Source organism: Phoca vitulina, unplaced genomic scaffold, assembly GCF_004348235.1.
Source record: "Phoca vitulina isolate PV1807 unplaced genomic scaffold, GSC_HSeal_1.0 scaffold59, whole genome shotgun sequence".
NCBI lineage: Eukaryota > Metazoa > Chordata > Mammalia > Carnivora > Phocidae > Phoca > Phoca vitulina.
The window spans coordinates 8,125,282-8,144,708 of NW_022589762.1; the positions used below are offsets into that span (position 1 = coordinate 8,125,282).

General features: G+C 35.2%; 1 protein-coding gene across 1 annotated transcript in view; it reads right to left on the reverse strand.

Annotated features, from left to right (window-relative positions):
- Positions 1 to 19,009: 19,009 nt before the first annotated feature.
- CD163 (CD163 molecule) overlaps positions 19,010 to 19,427 on the reverse strand; it is a 40,759-nt gene continuing 40,341 nt past the window's right edge. The window contains exon 16 of the mRNA XM_032391008.1: positions 19,010 to 19,045. The gene's annotated coding sequence lies outside the window, so the exon portion shown is untranslated. The remainder of the gene's footprint in view (positions 19,046 to 19,427) is intronic.

Consider the following 19,427-nt stretch of genomic DNA (forward strand, 5'->3'; position numbering starts at 1 on the left):
GAGAAAAGGCAACCTTTGTACTCTGAGTGAGAATGTAAATTAGTACAACCATTCTGGAAACTGTGTAGAGGCTCCTCAATAAGCTAAAAATAGAACTCCCATGTGATCCAGCAGTCCCTTTGCTGGGTGTATATTAAAAAATTATTATTATTCTTGTTTTTAATATAGCAGACTATCTCAATACTAGCTGGATTAGGTTAAATAAAGAATTTTTATGTTCAAAAAATTATTATTATTATTTACATTTTAAGCAGTTTTATTGAGATAAAAATCTTTTTTTTTTCATGAAACCAACCATTAACAAATATTTACTGATGTCCTACAATACCCCAAGAATATTAAATCAGTATCTGGAAAAGATCTGCTCCCATGTTCATTGCAGATCCCATTATTCACAATAGAATAATGTGAATAATCCCCTTATTCACAATAACCAAGGAATGGATACAACGTAAGTGTTCATCAACAGATAAATGGATAAAGATGCTCATAAGTGCATATTTGTACTATGAATATATATGAATATTATTTTATTCATAAAATATTTATTCATAAAACATTATTTTATATATGAAAGTTATTCAACCTTAGAAAAGATGAAGATCCTACCATTTGTGATAACATGGATGAACCTTGAGGACATTATGCTAAGTGAAATTAAGGACATTATGCCAACTGAAATAAGCCAGACAAATATATTCTGCATGTGAAAGAGACATGAACCACTGGGAGAAAAGTGTCAATTTATAATAAACAGACTCTATGGTGGTCCCCAAAGATCCTGGCTTCCAGGCATCCATGTACTTATGTAATCTCTCCCCTTTGGTGATTCACTTCTAATTAACAGAATAGAACAGAAATAATGGAAAGTCACTTTTGAAATTAGGTTATAAAAAGACTGTACCTTCTATCTTGAGTTGTCTCTCTCTTTTTTGTGTTTTTGCTCTTTCAAAATAAAAATTAAAAACTACATTAAAAATTAGCATACTAAATTCAGCAAAAATATTTAAAAAGTCAACAAACCTTAGGTTTACCCACAGTTAAATTTGGTTTGAAATAGAAAAATCTATAATTATCATGAACCACATAATAGATTCAGGGCCAAAAAATCCATATAATCATTTCAATGACATAGTAAAATAATTTGATAAAAACTGTTCATAAACTAGGAATAGAAATAAACTCCCTCCTTCTAAGTGATATCTGGCAAAAACATATAGCAATAATAATCCTAAAAAGGGAACGTTGGAAGCATTCCCTTTAAATGACAAACAGGAGGGGTGCCTAAGTGATTCAGTCAATTAAGTGTCTGCCATTGGCTCAGGTCTCAATCTCAGGGTCCTGGGATGGAGCCCCACATCAGGCTCCCTGCTTCTCCCTCTCTCTCTGCCTGCTTCTCTCTCTTCCTCTGCCTGCTACTCCCCCTGCTTGTGCTCTCTGTCTCTGTCAAACAATAAATAAAATCTTAAAAAAAAAAAAATCACAAACATGAAAAAAAGTCTGTTTTCATTGTTTCTATGTAACATTATACTGGAAAGTCTGGCCAGTGCAATAAACCAAGAAAAATAAATTAAAAGCTTAAGAATTGTAGAGAAAGAAACTGAATTATCTTTATTTCAGTTAATTTTTTACTTACAAATATATGTCCAACACATTTTTAGATATAATAAGAAAGGCTATGTGTGGGGCTGGCTAGAATCAATATACCAAAGTAAGAATAACAACAACAAAAATTGCATTTCTCTGTTTTAGTATCAGTCAGTGAATATAATTGAAAATAGATACCATTTATAATAGCAATACAATTATTGATACCAAAGAATTAATCTAACAAAAGTAAGAAAGATCCACATCCAAAGAATTACATAACATTATTGAGAGACAAAAACACTTGAGTGGGCCATATATGGCATATTCAGTAACAAAAAAGTATCCAGTTGTAATTCTTCCCCAACTAGCCTATAAATTCAGTATCAGTGAAAATACCAACATGTGATTTTAGGAATTTGTCAAGCAGATTTTAACATTTATGTGGAAAAGTAAAAAAGTAAGCGTTGGCAAGACGTTTCTAAGTAAAAAGAATAAATAAAAAGACGCAATTAATAAAAAGAATTAATATATACCTAGCCTAGTATAGATGAAAACTTATTAGAAAGTGAGAGTAATTAAAACAGTGGAGTATTGATGTAGGGATAGACAACTGGCTAACTGGAAGAAAATGGACTGCCTCTAAAAGTCTCACACTATATGAAACCACAATATATAATATAGATAACATTTCAAATTAATATGAAAAAGATTCTGTGCAATAAATTATGTGGAGAAAATTGATTACTTACTTGAAAAAAATGAAATTAGATCAGTTTTTTATTTCATGAGTTAAAAAATCTAATTTCGGGGGCGCCTGGGTGGCTCAGTCATTTAAGTGTCTGACTCTTGGTTTTAGCTCAGATTGTGATCTCAGGGTCATGAGATTGAGCCCGGAGTTGGACTCCCTGCTCAGCACAGAGTCTGCTTGAGATTCTCTCTCCCCCTGCCCCTCCCCCTCCTGTTCATGCTCTTTCTCTAAAATAAATAAATCTTTAAAAAAAAACTAACTTGGGGGCACCTGGGTGGCTCAGTCATTAAGCGTCTGCCTTCGGCTCAGGTCATGATCCCAGGGTCCTGGGATCGAGCCCCACGTCGGGCTCCCTGATCCGCGGGAAGCCTGCTTCTCCCTCACCCACTCCCCCTGCTTGTGTTCCTTCTCTCGCTTTGTCTCTCTCTGTCAAATAAATAAATAAAAATCTTAAAAAAAAAAAACAAAACTAATTTGGGAGTTTGCAGACATGTGAAAAGCAATACTTTATAACATTTAGAGGATTAAAAAGCAATATTCATTTGACTTGGGTAAATAAGTTTTTCTTAAGCAAGATGCAAAGAGTTCTAATTATTAAAATGATTGATAAACTGGGATACCTGGGTGGCTCAGTCGGTTAAGCATCTGCCTTTGGCTCAGGTCATGATCTCAGGGTCCTGGGATCGAGCCCCACGTCGGGCTTTCTGCTCAGCAGGGGAATCTGCTTCTCCCTCTCACCTTCCCCCTGCTTGTGCTCTCTCTCATTCTCTCTCCAAATAAAATCTTTAAAATAAATGATTGATAAACTAGGAACTGCTCTTCAAAAGATATCATTTAAAAAGTGAAAAGAAAAGTCACAAACTTGAGGAATATATTTGTAGTGTAAATTATGATTATGGACTAGTATCTAGATTATATTTTTAAAATATATATATTTATAAAAATATGGAAAATGAGCAAGTGACTTAAACAGACACCTCACAGAAGAGAACAAAAGACCTGACCATTCATATGTGAGAAGATGTTTAAAATCTTTAATATTTAAGAAACTGAGAATTAAGATAACATTATACAGTTTTATGTTCTCCTGATTGGCAAAATAAAGAACTCTGAATATTTCAATGTTAGAGAGGATGTGGATCATTGGAAACGCATATACATTGCTGGTGGAATTCATCCTACCTGGAAGGTCGAAGACATATACATCATATACATCCTAACATCTGTTAATTTCACTCTTACCTGTAGATTTTAGATAAACTTTTACAAATATACACCAGAGACATGTTTGTACCAGCATATTTGTATTTAGAATATTTATACCATCATATTTTGTAACAGTAATAATCCAAATGGCTATTGACAAGATAATGTATAAATTCACTGGGGAATATTTATTTATACAAGAAAATATATTTTACATGAGTGAAGACTAAATTAACTATAGCTTTTGTAATGACAGAAATGGAGTTTAGAAATACAATACTGAAAAAGAAAAGCAATCTCAGAACACTAAATGCAGTTTGATATTTTATAAAGCTTAAAAACAAGCTAAACTAAACAACACATTATTATATATATTATGCATATATATCTATATATTTTATATTAGTAGACAAGGTAATGAGAAGCACACAATTCCGAATAGAAGTCACCTCTGGAGGTGGTGACAGATAGATGGAAGAGAAGAGGAAAACAGGTAGAAAAAAGAGGTTGCTAAAGATCCAGTTTCCTGGTTGAATGGTAGGTTTATGTACATTCAGGTTAATAAATTGTGTATATGTAATGAACATTTTTGTCTAATGAAATATTATATTAAATAAAGGAATTTAAAGCATTTTAAAAAACAAATTAGTGAAAATATTTGCAACATATATGACAAGAAGCAATACTAATTTAAAATAAATATAAAGATCTCATACTATTCTAATGTAAAACAGAAATATTAAAAATGAATGAACTAAGCATTTAATTAAAGTAAATAAGCATTTGAATACCATGATTCAATGTCAATACATTTAAAATGTCAATTTAAAACAATAAAATACCATTCAGTCTACAAGTTTGGCATTAATTAAAATTATCAAAAATATGAAAAATATAGGGGTGCCTCGGTGGGTCAGGTGGTTGTGTCTGCCTTTGGCTCAGGTCATGATCTCGGGGTCCTGGGATGGAGTCCCACTTCAGGCTCCCTGCTCATGGGGAGCCTACTTCTCCCTCTCCCTCTTCATCTCCCCTTGCTTGTGCTCTCTCATTCTCTCTCTCTCTGTCAAATAAATAAGTAAACTCTTTTAAAAATATGAAAAATATAGAAAAAGGATAATTTCTGTATCAGATTTATAAAAAACAATTTTATTGCAAAATTCTTAAAGTAATTACAATATAAAAATTAAATAACTTCAATAATCACTCCTAGAGTCTTATCTAAATCTCTTTGAATGTTTCTAAGTGATGGAAACATACACAGCCAATAAAATTTTGTATCATAAGTGAATATGTGATGTAATAAAAATGTTAAAGAACTATACAGGTAATAACCTGTAGCATAGTATAATACTAATTTTCTTTAAAATATTATATTTTAAAGATTTAATTTATTTGTTTGAGAGAGAGAGAGAACACCAGCGAGGGGGAGGGGCCAAGGGAGAGGGAGAAGCAGACTCCCCACTGAGCAGGGAGCCCGAGGGAGGACTCGATCCCAGGACTCTGGGATCATGACCTGAGCTGAAGGCAGATGCTTAACCAACTGAGCCACCCAGGTGCCCTTAAAATATTATATATTAATATAAAAATATATCACAAATTGGTTTTCAAATTCTTAGGGTGTGTTTATCTCCTGGTGTTAATATTACATACGTTTCTTTATCATGTTATTCTCTTTGATTTCTGTATTTGTTTTATTAACTTTTTCTAATTTTAAAAATACACTATGTTCAAATATGCATATTTTTTTCAATGAGACTCTCCAAATTACACATGTTCTATTGACCTCAAAATAATTGTTTTGGGTAGTGATCAGGGGGAAGGTGGGGTGAGGGAATGTAGGCCCAAAAGTAATCATCCTGTAGAACTCATTAAAACAGCTGGTGAGAAAACAGGAATTCAGGCTATAAATGACCACAGTGGGCAAAAATTCTGTTGAGCCTTGCATCTGACAAAATCTGTAGAAACAAAATATAGCAAGATGGAATTCCATGCCTCTCTGGGATATGCTAGATGACTTCAGTGATTTAAACACATAACAAGGTAGAAGCAATAAAGAATATTTTCCAAAGGAAATGGCACAAAACTTCTTTTATCCTAGGAAAATGTCATAGGATTAGATCTTGTGATGGAAACTACCAAAGGGTTCAGGATATTTTAGCATATGACGTTAAAAGTTTGCCTATGTGTCCAAATTTATTTTGAGGTTTTCGGGGGTGGTTTAATTAGTATTTTCAGGACTACTTATTTTTATGTCTCAACTCTTTGGTCTACCTTCTCTCCAGTTTTATTACCATGCTTCTCCTCTGGACTTTATCACCCCGCTTTGTTTATTCATTTACTCATTTATTGAGTAGGAGGTATGCACCAGATTTGCTGCTTAATTGTTATGGGCAAAAAAGGAAATAAGTGTTGTTCCCCGCATTCTACTTGGTGGTTTCTGACTGGAATGTACAAGCAACCCAACCTTTGTAGTTCACTGTAATGAGAACTACTGATGGACATCATGATTATTTACCAAAGTTAGCCACTTTGCTTGCATCTCACTATTTCTTTTTAATTTAATAACTGCTGTTTCTTTCTTTCATTCTTCTTCCCTTTCTTTCCCTCCCTCCTTTCTTTCTTTTCCTTCCTTCCTTCCCTCCCTCCCTTCTCCTTCCTTCCTTCCTTCTCTCCTTCCTTCCTACCTTCTTTTTCTTTTTCTTTCTTTCTTTCTTTCTTTCTTTCTTTCTTTCTTTCTTTCTTTCTTTCTTTCTTTCTTTCTTTCTTTCTTTCCTTCTTTCCCTAAGGTTTTTTTAGATGAATAAATTCAGGTCTAACTAGTTAATACTATACTATGCATTTGAAATTGGGAAGAGAGTAGATCTTAAATGTTCTCACCCCCAAAAAGAAATGATAACTATATGACATGAGAGAGGTGTTAGCTAGTGTTATGGTGGTAATCATTTTGCCATAAATAATTGTATCAAATCAGCACTTGTACATCTTAAACTTACACGATATGTCAATTGTATCTCAAAGGAGCATCTCACTATTTCATCTACAGAATCTGTCACTTTCCTCACTTCTCTCTCCCTTTCCAGTTTGTTCTCAGTTCTGCAACTAGTAAAGTTTACATCAGTGTATGGGAAAAGAATAAGTTGAAATAGGCAGAAAAAACATACAACTAAAGGGGTCAAGACCTTATTCCGTGAGTCATTTGGAGACTTTAAATAATTTAATCAGGGTATGCTCTATAAAATTAGCATTTTAGAAAGATTATTTTAAATGCAGATGGGAGAGGCGCCTGGGTGGCCCAGTGGTTAAGTGCCTGCCTTCGGCTCAGGTCATGATCCCAGGGTCCTGGGATGGAGCTTGGTGTTGGGCTCCTTGCTCAGCGGGGAGTCCGCTCCCCACCTCCGACTTGTGCTCTCTCATTCTTGCTCTCTCTCAAATAAATAAATAAATAAAATCTTTAAAAAATAAAATAAATGCAGATGGGAGGATGGATAATAGGGATTTACAGGAATAGATGTAAATTTATAAGGGTAATGCACAACATTGCAGAAGGAGGCTACTTAGTAAGCTGATACCAACATGCAAGAACCGAGAAGTGAACAAATAGCGCAGTAATGAAGACTAGACAGGAGGGACAACTAGTAAAGTATTTTAGCCAGAACTTGTGATCCGCCCTAGACCTAAAGCCATCCTACCAAATTCCACATTTTCAGCTTCCTTGTTCATTTTCTAAAATACATGGCACACAGCATGTTACAGTTTAAATAAAATAATCCTTGGGGTGCCTGGGTGGCTCAGTCATTAAGCATCTGCCTTTGGCTCAGGTCATGATCCCAGGGTCCTGGGATCAAGCCCCGCATCGGGCCTCCTGCTCTGCGGGAGGCCTGCTTCTCCCTCTCTCACTCCCCTGCTTGTGTTCCCTCTCTCTTTGTGTCTCTCTCTGTCAAATAAATAAATAAAATCTTAAAAATAAATAAATAAATAAAATAATCCTTTAAGTAACACACATGAATTGGGAAGAACTGGAATTCATTAAAGTTGAACCTTGTTAGATAGGAGCTGGCCGTGGCTCTTGAACTATAGTAAGTCTTTCTCAAAAGGATGTTTTTTTTAAAAAGTCAGACATTCTGCTGATTTTCTAGAAACTTGCTGGTCTTCAGGTATAAGCCAAATAGTCACAAAATATTAAATTGACCTGTAGCAAACGGCACACTGAGGTGTGGTGTGGACACAGCACCAACAGAAGTAACATTGCATTTTCAAAAGCCTTGCACAGTTAGGGCCTCAAGTCTCACATACAGCAGAAAATCCTTCCAGCCCCAGGACCCTTTGCCATTCTTTCTTTCCACTAAATGTCTATGACATGTAACTTCCAAGGTTATCCCACTAATTTCAAATGTGCTCTGAAATACTTCCTCGCCATACTTTCCTTTGTCCATTCTTACTCTTTAGAGTCCATTAAAGACATGCTCTTTGTTTTCTGCCTTAGAATTTATTTTTATTTTTCTTTACTAAAATTTATAGCAGAAAGATCAAGAGTTTGGACTTAGCTGGTCCTGGGTTTAAATTACATTTTGGAATTTACTATATGACCTTACATAAATCAGATAGTCTTTATAAACCTTCGTTTTCCATTTAACAATAGGAATGATAATACCTACATTTCAGTTTACTTACGAGAATTAAATTGAAATGATATAAAGCATTTACTATAGCACTTAGCATTTGGTAACAATAAATACGCGTTTCTCATTTAAACCTTATTTTCATTTTTACAACTTCATATCTTTGTATGACTTCTAATCCACAGCTTTTGTCATTTATTTTTCTTGACTTTATTAGTGATTTTCTCTTTTCTTGGATTCAAATTCTGCCTCCAATATTGCTGCTTCACTAAGTACCACAAAACTTCCAATATTTTTTATATTTTTCATTTCCTCTCTATTTTTGTCCTTACTGCATAATATTTATATCTATCTGTGGACATACAAACTCCTACCATACCTACTCTCTTCCAAATGGCAGAGCAAAATAAAAGCAAACCCTTACCAATGTGCCAAGAGTTTTGAGGTTGCATTATTATGAGACTATCTCTTCCTGAGTCTTAAGTAATAATTCCTGGGCACATCTGGGTGGCTTAGTCGGTTAAGCCTTCGACTCTTAATTTCGGCTCAGTCATGATCTCAGGGTCGTGGGATAGAGCCCAGGCTCTGTGCTCAGTGCGGAGTCTGCTTGGCCCTCCCCCCTGCCCCCCGCCCCCACTCTCTCTCTCTCTCTCAAATAAATACATAAAATCTTTAAAAAATTTTTTTAAATATATAAAAAAAGACATAATTCCTGGATCCTCTTATGCCTCAGAGGTGTACTAATGATGTAAAACAGATCTGTTCATCGGAAATAAGACTGTAAAATTAAGTTACTGGTACTTGAAAGAAGAAGTCATTATAAAAGCTGAGGTTGTGTTTCCCTTGTTACTTCCTTGTCATGTTAGGATATGGGACAGCAAAGGAAGTTAAAGAATCTGCCTGAAAGCTCTCACAGAGTCAGGGAAACTATAAACTACCAATCTAAACTTTCAAAAAGATTCATATTTTGCGTGAAAATATTTATGTGGATTTTATTTAAAAGGTAAACTATGTCCCCAGGTTTGTTTACTTTAGCATACATATTACAACAGGCTATGGTAAAGAGCTCAGATGGAAATTACAAGACTCACAGCCAGATTTTCTTTCTTTTTTTTTAAGATTTTATTTGTTTATTTGAGAGAGAGAGTACACGTGTGAGTACAGTTGGGGGGTGCAGAGGCAGAGGGAGAAGCAGACTCCCCACTGAGCAGGGAGCCTGACATGGGGCTCGATCTCAGGACCCTGAGATCATGACCTGAGCCAAAGGCAGACACTTCACCGACTGAGCCACCCAGGTGCCCACAGCCAGATTTTCTATGAAAGTTTTGCTGATGTCAACATGAGAATGGATAAACACATTTGAAAATATTCTATAATCTATGAACATGTTTAAAATGGAGTCCTTGGAAAATTAATGTTAATGATCATGGGCAAGAAAATAAAGTTTAGTCATCAAATGAGTTTGGAAAATATGAATTTAAATTATTCAAAACATTTGGTGGAAACCAGCAAAAGTAGCTTCTCAGCTCATAGTGATTGTTATATGTTCTAATGGGCTTATACATTTTTCTTGGGGAAAATTTCTTTTTCTCCCTCATGTTCAATATGTTAATAGTTAGAGCTCACATCTTCTTATAAGCCAATGTCTCCCTGATTATAGTGACAGGTCCAAGGAAAAGCCAACAAGCCCATAAGTGTACTTGTCTGGATTTTTCATACCATACTTCTATATGGAGTAGGCTGATTAATAAAAATGAAGCTGGGGCATCTGGGTGGCACAGTTGGTTAAGCATCTGACTCTTGGTTTCAGCTCAGGTCATGATCTCAGAGTCCTGGGATCGAGCCCTGCATTAGGCTCCACACTCTGCCCAGAGTCTGCTTGATATTGTCTCTCTCTCCTTCTGCCCCTCCTGCTCATGCTGTCTCTCTCTCTCTAAAAATAAAATAAATAAATCTTTTAAAAAAATGAAGCTAACATAAATAAATTAAAATGAGACATAAGAAAATAAAGGCCTTAAATAACTTAGCCCTTACAAATTTCCATTGCTAAATTCAAAAGTTTTGTCCTTCCTTGTTCCTTCCTTGTCAACCTAGATACATGGCAGACCACATAACAAAGACTAAATAAAATTATGCTACAATGGGGTGCCTGGGTGGTTTAGTCAGTTAAGCATCTGACTCTTTTTTTAAGATTTTATTTATTTGAGGGAGAGAGAGAGTGAGCAAGGGGCAGAGGGCGAAACAGACTCCCCGCTGAGCAGGGAGCCCATTGCAGGGCTAGATGCCAGGATTCCGGGAGCATGACCTGAGCAGAAGGCAGACGCTTAACTGACTGAGCCACCCAGACACCCCTAAGCATCTGACTCTTTATCTCAACTCAGGTCTTGGTCTCAGGGTTGCAAATTCAAGCCCTCCGTTGGGCTCCAGGCTGGGCATGGAGCCTACTTAAAAAAAGAAGAAGAAGAAAAAGAAAAAGAAAAGAGGAAGTCTAATTAAATCTCAGTGCTTGCTAGGTAGGAGATAGCTACACCTCTGATATTGTCTCTTTTTCTCTTCTCAGGGCAGAGGTAAATGCCCAAGCCAGAAACAGTCAGAAGAAAAACAGAGAGAACCTTTTCTGGAAAAGCTGGAAATGAAACAAGTATTGGAGAAATATCACAAGATATTTCAGCACAAGATCATATGATTGAGATAATGGAGGATACAAAGGGAGGGTACTGAAACTTGGTCTGGTACCTTGTTTCTCAGCCACAACTTCCTGAAATTTTCAAAATACAGGATGACTGGAAACATTTTCACTTCTTTGACATTTTCATGCTGACACAATCCAGAGTAAACTATTGCTGGTAAATGAGTGAACTTTGATCTTACAGAAGTGAGAACTAAAAACATAGAACAACGAAAACCTGGTTATTGCTATTCTTTGACAAAACATATGTACTGATACTTGCCTTCACAACAAATCTGCTACTGTTTTGGGCTTCCTCCATTTCCAGTCTCCCAAAGTCATCTCCCTCAGATGCATGGTAGCAGTTCCTGATCTAAAGGTTTGAGTCTCTTTCTCACCTTTACAATGAGCAGGTACAATGAATGTGACAACCTTCTCCTTTGGCAGTAGCTGGATATTCTGCTTTAAGGTCTCTCATAAGGCTGTAATCCAGTTGTCAATTGGGGCCATGGTTTCACTTAAAGATTTGACTGAGGAAAGATCTTCTTCCATAGTCACTGTTGTGGACTGAATTGCGTCTCCCCAAAATTTATAAGTTGAAGCTCCAACCCACAATGTGACTGCATTTGGGAGGGCCTTTAGGGAGATAATTAAGGTTAAATGAGGTTATTGGGGTGGGGCCCCGAGCCAATGGGATTGGTGTCCCTATACGAAGAGGAGGAGACACCAGAGAGTTCTCTTTTTTCATGCACATAGAGGAAAGGCTGTATGAGAACTTGATGAGAAGGTAACCATTTGCAAGGCAGGAAGAGCTCTCACCACACACCAGATTTGCCAACACCTTGATCATGGACTTCAGTCTCCTGAAATGTGAGAAAATAAATTTCAGTTGTTTAAGGCACCTGATCTATGGTATTTTGTTATGCAGCCCAAGCAGACTAACTGTGACTGTTCACTGTTGACTATTAGTGACTGTTCACTAATAAGGTTGTCAGCAGGATTCAGTGTGTTATGGGATGTTGTATTTGAGGCACACTTTTTCTTGCTCAGACAGAGGCTGCATTTAGTTCCTTGCCATATTGACCTCTCCATAGAGAGAGAGAGAGTCTGAACTCTTGCAACGAGAAAGAGAGAATACTAGAAAGATGGAATCACGGTTATTTATAACCTAATCTTCAAAGTGACATCTCAGCATTTTTGCCTTATTTTATTCATTAGAAGCAAGTCCTTAGGTCCAGCCCACCCACAAGGGGAGGGGATTACACAAGGCATGATTACTTGAGGACTTAATTGGGGAACATTTGGGGAAGACTCTACAACAAAGACTGAACAAAGAACAGGACATCCAAAAGCTGTGGGACAATATGTAAGAGTGCAACATACTTGTAATTGGAATACCCGGAGGAAAATGGTGATGGAATGGGGCAGAAGAAATGATGGTCAAGAATTAATGATAGACACCAAACCGCAGCTCCAACATACTTAAAGAACACCAAGCAAGATGGGAACACACACACACACACTACTGTACCTTGTATACTATGTTCAACTGAGAAAGGAGAGAGAGAGGGTGAGAAAGTTGAAGTCAAGTGGAGAAAAAGTCACATGAATTAGTGTTTCCCTATTCTTTGGGTAAATACCCATTAGTGGAATTACTGGATTATATGGTAGTTCTATTTTTAATTTTTTGAGGAATCTCCATATTGTTTTTCACAGTGGCTGCACCAGTTTGCATTCTCACCAACAGTGCAGGAGGGTTCCTTTTTCTCCACATACTCGCCAACAGTTTTTCTTGTATTTTTTATTTTAGCCATTCGGACAGGTATGAGGTGATATCTCCTTGTGGTTTCAATTTGCATTTCCCAGATGATGAATGATGTTGAACATCTGCTCAGGTGTCTGTTGGCCATCTGTATGTCTTCTTTGGAAAAATGTCTGTTTATGTCTTCTGCCCATTTTTAATTGGATTATCCATTCTTGTGCATCTGTTGAGTTGTATAAGTTCTTTAAATATTTTGGATACTAACCCTTATCAGATATGTCTTTTTCAAATATATTCTCCCATTCAGTAAGTTGTCTTTTAGTTTTTTTGATTATTTCCTTTGTTGTGCAGAAGCTTTTTATTTTGATGTAGTCTCAATAATTTATTTTTGCTTTTGTTTCCCTTGCCTCAGGAGACATATCTAGAAAAATGTTGTTTTAGTTGATGTCAGAGAAATTACCGCCTGTTCTCTCTTCTAGGATTTTTATGGTTTCTGGTCTCACATTAAATGGTCTTTAATCCAGTTTGAGTTTATTTTTGTGTGTGGTGTAAGAAAGTGGTACAGTTTCATTCTTTTGCACGTAGCTTTCCAGTTTTCCCAACACTGTTTGCTGAAGACACTTTTTCCCATTGCATATTCTTGCCTCCTTTGTCAAATATTAATTGACCATATAATTATGGGCTTATTTCTGGGCTCCCTATTCTGTTCTATTGATCTATGGGTCTGTTTTTGTGCCAGAACCATACTGTTTGAATTACGATAGCTTTGCAGTATATCTTGAGATCTGGAATTGTGATACGTCTAGTTTGTTCTTTTAAAGATTGCTTTGGTTATTTGGGGTCTTTTGTGGTTCCATACAAATTTGATGATTATTTGTTCTAGCTCTGCAAAAAATGCTGGTGGTATTTTGATAGGGATTGCAGTAAATGTGTAGATTGCTTTGGGTAGTATGGACATTTTAACAATATTTGTTCTTCAATCCATTAGCATGGAATGTCTTTCCATTTCTTTGTGTCATCTTCAATTTCTTTCATCAATGTTTTATAGTTTTAAGAGTGCAGGTCTTTCATTTCCTTGGTTAAGTTTATTCCTAGGTATTTTATCATTTTTGGTGCAATTGTAAATGAGATTGTTTTATTATTTTCTCTTTTTGCTACTTCATTATTAGTGTATAAAATGCAACAGATTTCTGTATATTGATTTTGTATCCTGAGACCTTACTGAATTTATTTAACAGTTCTAGTAGTTTTTTTGGTAGAGTCTTTAGTTTTCTATATGTGGTATAATGTCATCTGCAAATAGTGGAAGTTTTATTTCTTCCTCATCAATTTGGATGCCTTTTTTTCTTTATGTTGTCTGATTGCTGTGGCTAGGACTTCCAGTACTATAGTGAATAAAAGTGGTGAGAATGGCCATCCTCATCTTGTTACCAATCTTAGAGGAAAAGCTCTCAGCTTTTCACCATTGAGTATGATGTTAGCTGTGATTTTTTTCATATTTTATTATGTCGATATATGTTCCCTCTGAACTTACTTTGTTGAGGGTTTTTATCATCAATGGATGTTTTACTTTGTCCCATACTGTTTTTGTATCTATTGAGATGATCATGATTTTTATCCTTTCTCTTGTTGACGTGATGTATCACGTTGATTGATTTGCAAATATTGAACCACACTTTCATCCTGGAAATAAATCCCACTTGATCACGGCAAATGGTTTTTTAAATGTATTGTTGGATTCGGTTTGCTAATATTTTGTTGAGGATTTTTGCATCTATGTTCATCAGAGATATTGGCCCGTTGTTCTCCTTTTTTTGTGGTTTCTTTACATGGCTTTGGTGTCAAGATAATGCTGGCCTCAAAGAATGAATTTGGAAATTTTTCTTTATCTTCTATTTTTTGGAAAAATTTAAGAAGGTTAGGTATTAACTCTTCTTTAGATGTTTGGTAGAATTTGCCTGTGAAGCTATCTGGTCTTGGACTTTTGTTTGTTGGGAGTTTTTTTGATTACTGATTCAACTTCATTGCTGGTAACTGGTCTGTTCAAATTTTCTATTTCTTCTTGATTTAGTTTTGGGAGGTTTCCAGGAATTGATCCATTTCTTCTAAGTTGTGCAGTTTGTTGGCATATAATTTTTCATAATATTCTCTTATAATCTTTTGTATTTCTGTGGCATCAGTGGTCATTTCTCCCCTTTCAGTTCTGATTTTGTTTATTGAGTCCTCTCTCTGTGTTTTTTTTTAATGATGAATCTGGCCAAAGGTTTATTGATTTTGTTGATCTTTTCAAAGAACCAGGTTTCATTGATCTGTTCTATTGATTTTTTTTTTTTTTTTGGTTTCCATTTCATTTCTTTCTGATCTGATCTTTATTATTTTCTTTCTTCTACTGGTTTTGGGTTTGGTTAGTTCCTTTTCTAGCTCCTTTAGGTATAAAGTTAGATTTTTTTATTTGAGATTTTTCTTGCTTCTTGAGGTAGGCTCATATTGCTATAAATTTCTCTCTTAGAACAGCTTTTGCTGCATTCCAAAGATTTTGAACTGTTGTGTTTTCATTTTTATTTGTCTCCATGTATTTTTTTTATTCCCTCTTTGATTTCTTGGTTTATCCACTCATTGTTTAGTAGCATGTTTTTAACCTCCATGCATTTGTAGTTATTTCCAGATTTTTTTTCTTGTGGTTGATTTCTAGTTTTATGGCATTGTGGTCAGAAAAAATCATAGTATGACTTCAACCTTTTTGAGACTTGTTTTGTGGCCTAATATGTGATCTATTCTGGAGAATGTTTTACATGCATTTGAAAAGAATGTGTATTCTGCTGTTTGGGGAATGAATTATTCTGAAGATACCTGTTAGATCCATTTGGTTCAATGTGTTATTAAAAGCTACTGTTTCCTTGTTGATTTTCTGTTTGGATGTTCCATCCATTAATGTAAGTGGGATGTTAAAATCCCCTACTATTATTGTATTACTATCAATTACTTCCTTTATGCTTGTTATTAGCTGCTTTATGTACTTCAGTGCTCCCATGTCCAGTGCATAAATATTTACAATTGGTATATCTTCCTGTTGGATTGCCCTCTTATGATTATGTAGTGTCCCTCTTTGTCTCTTGTTACAGCCTGTTTTAAAGTCTATTTTGTCCAATATAAATATTGCTACCTCAGTTTTCTTTTCACTTCCACTTGCATGATAAATGCTTTTCCATTCTTTCACTTTCAATCTGCCTGTGTCTTTAGGTCTGAAATGAGTCTCTTGTAGGCAGGATATAGATGTGTCTTTTTTTCTTCTATCCATTTCATCACCCTATGTCTTTTGATTGGAGCATTTAGTCCATTTACATTCAAACTAATTATTTTTTTTAAAGATTTTATTTATTTATTTATTTATTTGAGAGAAAGAGAGAGAGACAGAGAAATAGCATGAGAGGGGAGAGGGTCAGAGGGAGAAGCAGGCTCCCTGCTGAGCCAGGAGCCCCGTGTGGGACTCAATCCCAGGACTCCGGGATCATGACCTGAGCTGAAGGCAGTTGCTTAACCAACTGAGCCACCCAGTTCCCAGGCGCCCCAAACTAATTATTGATAGGTATGTTCTTATTGTCATTTGTTACTTGTTTTGTGGTTGTTTTTGCAGTTCTCTGTTTCTTTGTTCTCTTGCTCTCTTCTCTCATGGTTTGCTAGTTTTCTTTAGTGATAGACTTGGATTCCTTTCTCTTTGTTTTTTGCATATCTATTACTGGTTTTTGATTTGTGGTTGCCACTCAGTTTGCATATAACATCTTATGCATATAGCAGTCTATATTAAGTTGATGGTCACTTAAGTTTGAACCCATTCTTTACTCCTCTACCCACATGTTTTAGGTGTATGGTGTCATACTTTACATCATTTTATTTTGTGAATCTCTTGACTGATTTTTATAGGTATACTTAATTTTACTACTTTTGTGCTTCCTGCTTTTCTTACTCCTACTTGTGGCCTCTCTTTTCCACTTAAAGAGTCCCCTTTAACATTTCTTGTAGGGCTAGATTAGTGGTGATGAATTCCTTTAGCTTTTGTTTGTCTGGAAAACTTTTTATCTCTTCTTCTATTCTGAATGATAGCCTTGCTGGATAAAGTATTTTTGGCTGTAGATTTTTTCCTTTCAGCACTTCGAATATATCATGCCACTCTCTTCTGGCCTGCAAAGTTTGTGCTGAAAAATCAGCTGATAGACTTATGGGGTTTCCCTTGTATATAAATGCTGTCTTTTCTCTTGCTGCTTTTAAAATTCAAAGAATATTATTTTTTAACTAGGTGATTTAAGTGGCCAAGTAATATAGACTTGAAAAATGAGAGCATTTGAGCATCTTGAGAAAGCTAGACTTGGAGCAGAGAGACATAGGCAAAAGTTGAGAGGACAATTTACTAATATAGATTTGGTCCTTTTCTCTGTTGAGGTGGCCCATACTCTATTCTTGCCCTGTTTCATCAAAGCAAACATGTTCTCTACAAACAGTATCAGTATCACAAATTACACTTAAGTGGGTATAAGACAATGAAAGTTGGAAATGTCTTCACCCCATATATTTTCACTTTGAAAGTTGGTATATATCATATGATGGTTAAGAGCATGGCCTCTAGAGCCAGAGTATCTGGCCTCAAGTTTCAGCTCTGTCACTTACTAGTTGCATTCTTTTTAGGCAAGTTATTTAACTCCTCTGTCCTTCAGTTTTTCCAAATCTAAAATGGGTATTACAACCCATTTCAAATTATTATGAGTATTTACTTGTTAACTCATATAAAACATTTAAAGTAGTCTCTGGTGCATAGTAAGTACCATATGTTAACTATTATTACATGGAGTAAAATTTCACCATCCAGGGGACATGTTGAGCAACAGAAGAGGGAGGGTGCATTACTATTAATACTCTCAAAAAATTGTGAAAATTCTGAAAGTACCATCACAATTTTCATTTACTTCCTACTAGTGTATTAATAAGAAAGTGTTGTAACAATTGATGTCTCATACATAATTTGGGTAAAATAAATCTAAATATAAGTAGAAATTCTATTCATATTATATATTACTTTAAGACATGTACATAAATATTTATGTTAATTATTATATAGGTGGGGTTCCTACAAGTGTATCCTATAATTTGATACATATTATATATATATTATATATATATAGTACCTGACCTGTAGTTAGGAAAATAGTGCATGGCATATAATTGGGTATTTAATGTGCAATGCCTGACAAATAGTAGGTGCTTAGTAAATATTGTTGAATAAAACAGTAAATGATTAAATGATTTAATTAATTTATGTCAAAGATATGTCTGAAATTGACAAGAGGAAGGAAAGAAATGGGAAGTGAGCCAAATTTCATGGTTCTACAAGATAATGGCTTTGAAGCCCTAAATGCCAGAAAAGAGTATAGGCAATACCAGAATACTGAGAAAAGGCTAAAAATCAATTTGCATCTAACACTGGGATATTTAACAACAGAGTCTAAGCTTAGTGTTGAATTGTTATAAGTCTTTCTTTAAATGTTATCTTCTGGGGTGCCTGGGTGGCTCAGTTGGTTAAGTGTCCACCTTCAGCTCAGGTCATGATCCTGGAATCCTGGGATTGAGCCCCATGTCAGGTTCCCCACTAGATGGGGAGTCTGCTTCTCCCTCTCCCTCTGCCCCCTCCCTGCTCCTTCTCTCCCAAATAAATAAATAAAATCTTTAAAAAAATAAATGTTATTTTCTATGTTAATATATAATATGGATACGTGATTTTTAATAAAATAAGAATTTTCATTATAACTTACATTTATATAGAAAAGATGTAATTTACACATTCATTTCAGTTTTAGTTACACTGTCCTAAGGAACAAGGAAGTGAGCCATTGAGTCTTTGTACCTTTACCTGGTGTTGCTGTGCATATTTTGTCAGTGATGAAAATTACAGTAACAAAAAGCAATTAAGAACGAATGAGATTCATGCCTTGTAGAGGTAACAATATATTATTAGCCTTTCAATAATCATTAACTTTCCCTTTCTTAAAAAAAACTAAGAAAAACAAATTTGTTTTAATTTGGTAATAAGAAGAAAATTATTATTTAAACCAAAGTAGAAAACATATATATTATATGCAAATGGAAACACTGTCAAATGAAAAGACATCATGTTATATTTATGAAACCCTAAAAAAGTCAGAAAGCCTACCCAGAAATTCATAAAATCAAGAGCAGGAAGTTAAGACAAATTCAAATCAGCAATATTCCTTTTTATTTAAACCCCCTGAAAGTCTTATAAAGAGCTTTGAATAGTCACATTCACCAATTTAATTTTTATAAATTCAGCAGCAGTCTTTGGAACACTAGGAGACAAAGGACTGTATTGTAATCTTCAGTGAACAAGGTGGATTCTTGCTCTATTCCATAGTTCAGGTCTTCATCATAGGATCTTAAAGGCTGAACTGAAACCATAAATAGAAAAACTGTTATTTTCCTCTTTATACACACTTGCACAGAGGAATTATACTATAATGTCATATAATGTGTTATATGACAACACACACACACACACAAACTCACATGTATTAAAAAGCGTACCACTTCCCTGAACAGAAAACTTCAATGCAATGATTTGCAAACTTTAGCATGCATAAGAATTATTTCTATTTCATAGAACTAAGATGGCACCCCAAAATGCCATTTTAAAGTACCCTCACGTGATTCTGAAGCAGTGACTCAGCAATGATTCCTCTTTAAGGAAAAAGTAGTTTAATCCTTATTCATTATGTTGGAATAATATTCATACGTTCAAGATTATAAATCGTAAGTCTATTGTAGTCTTAA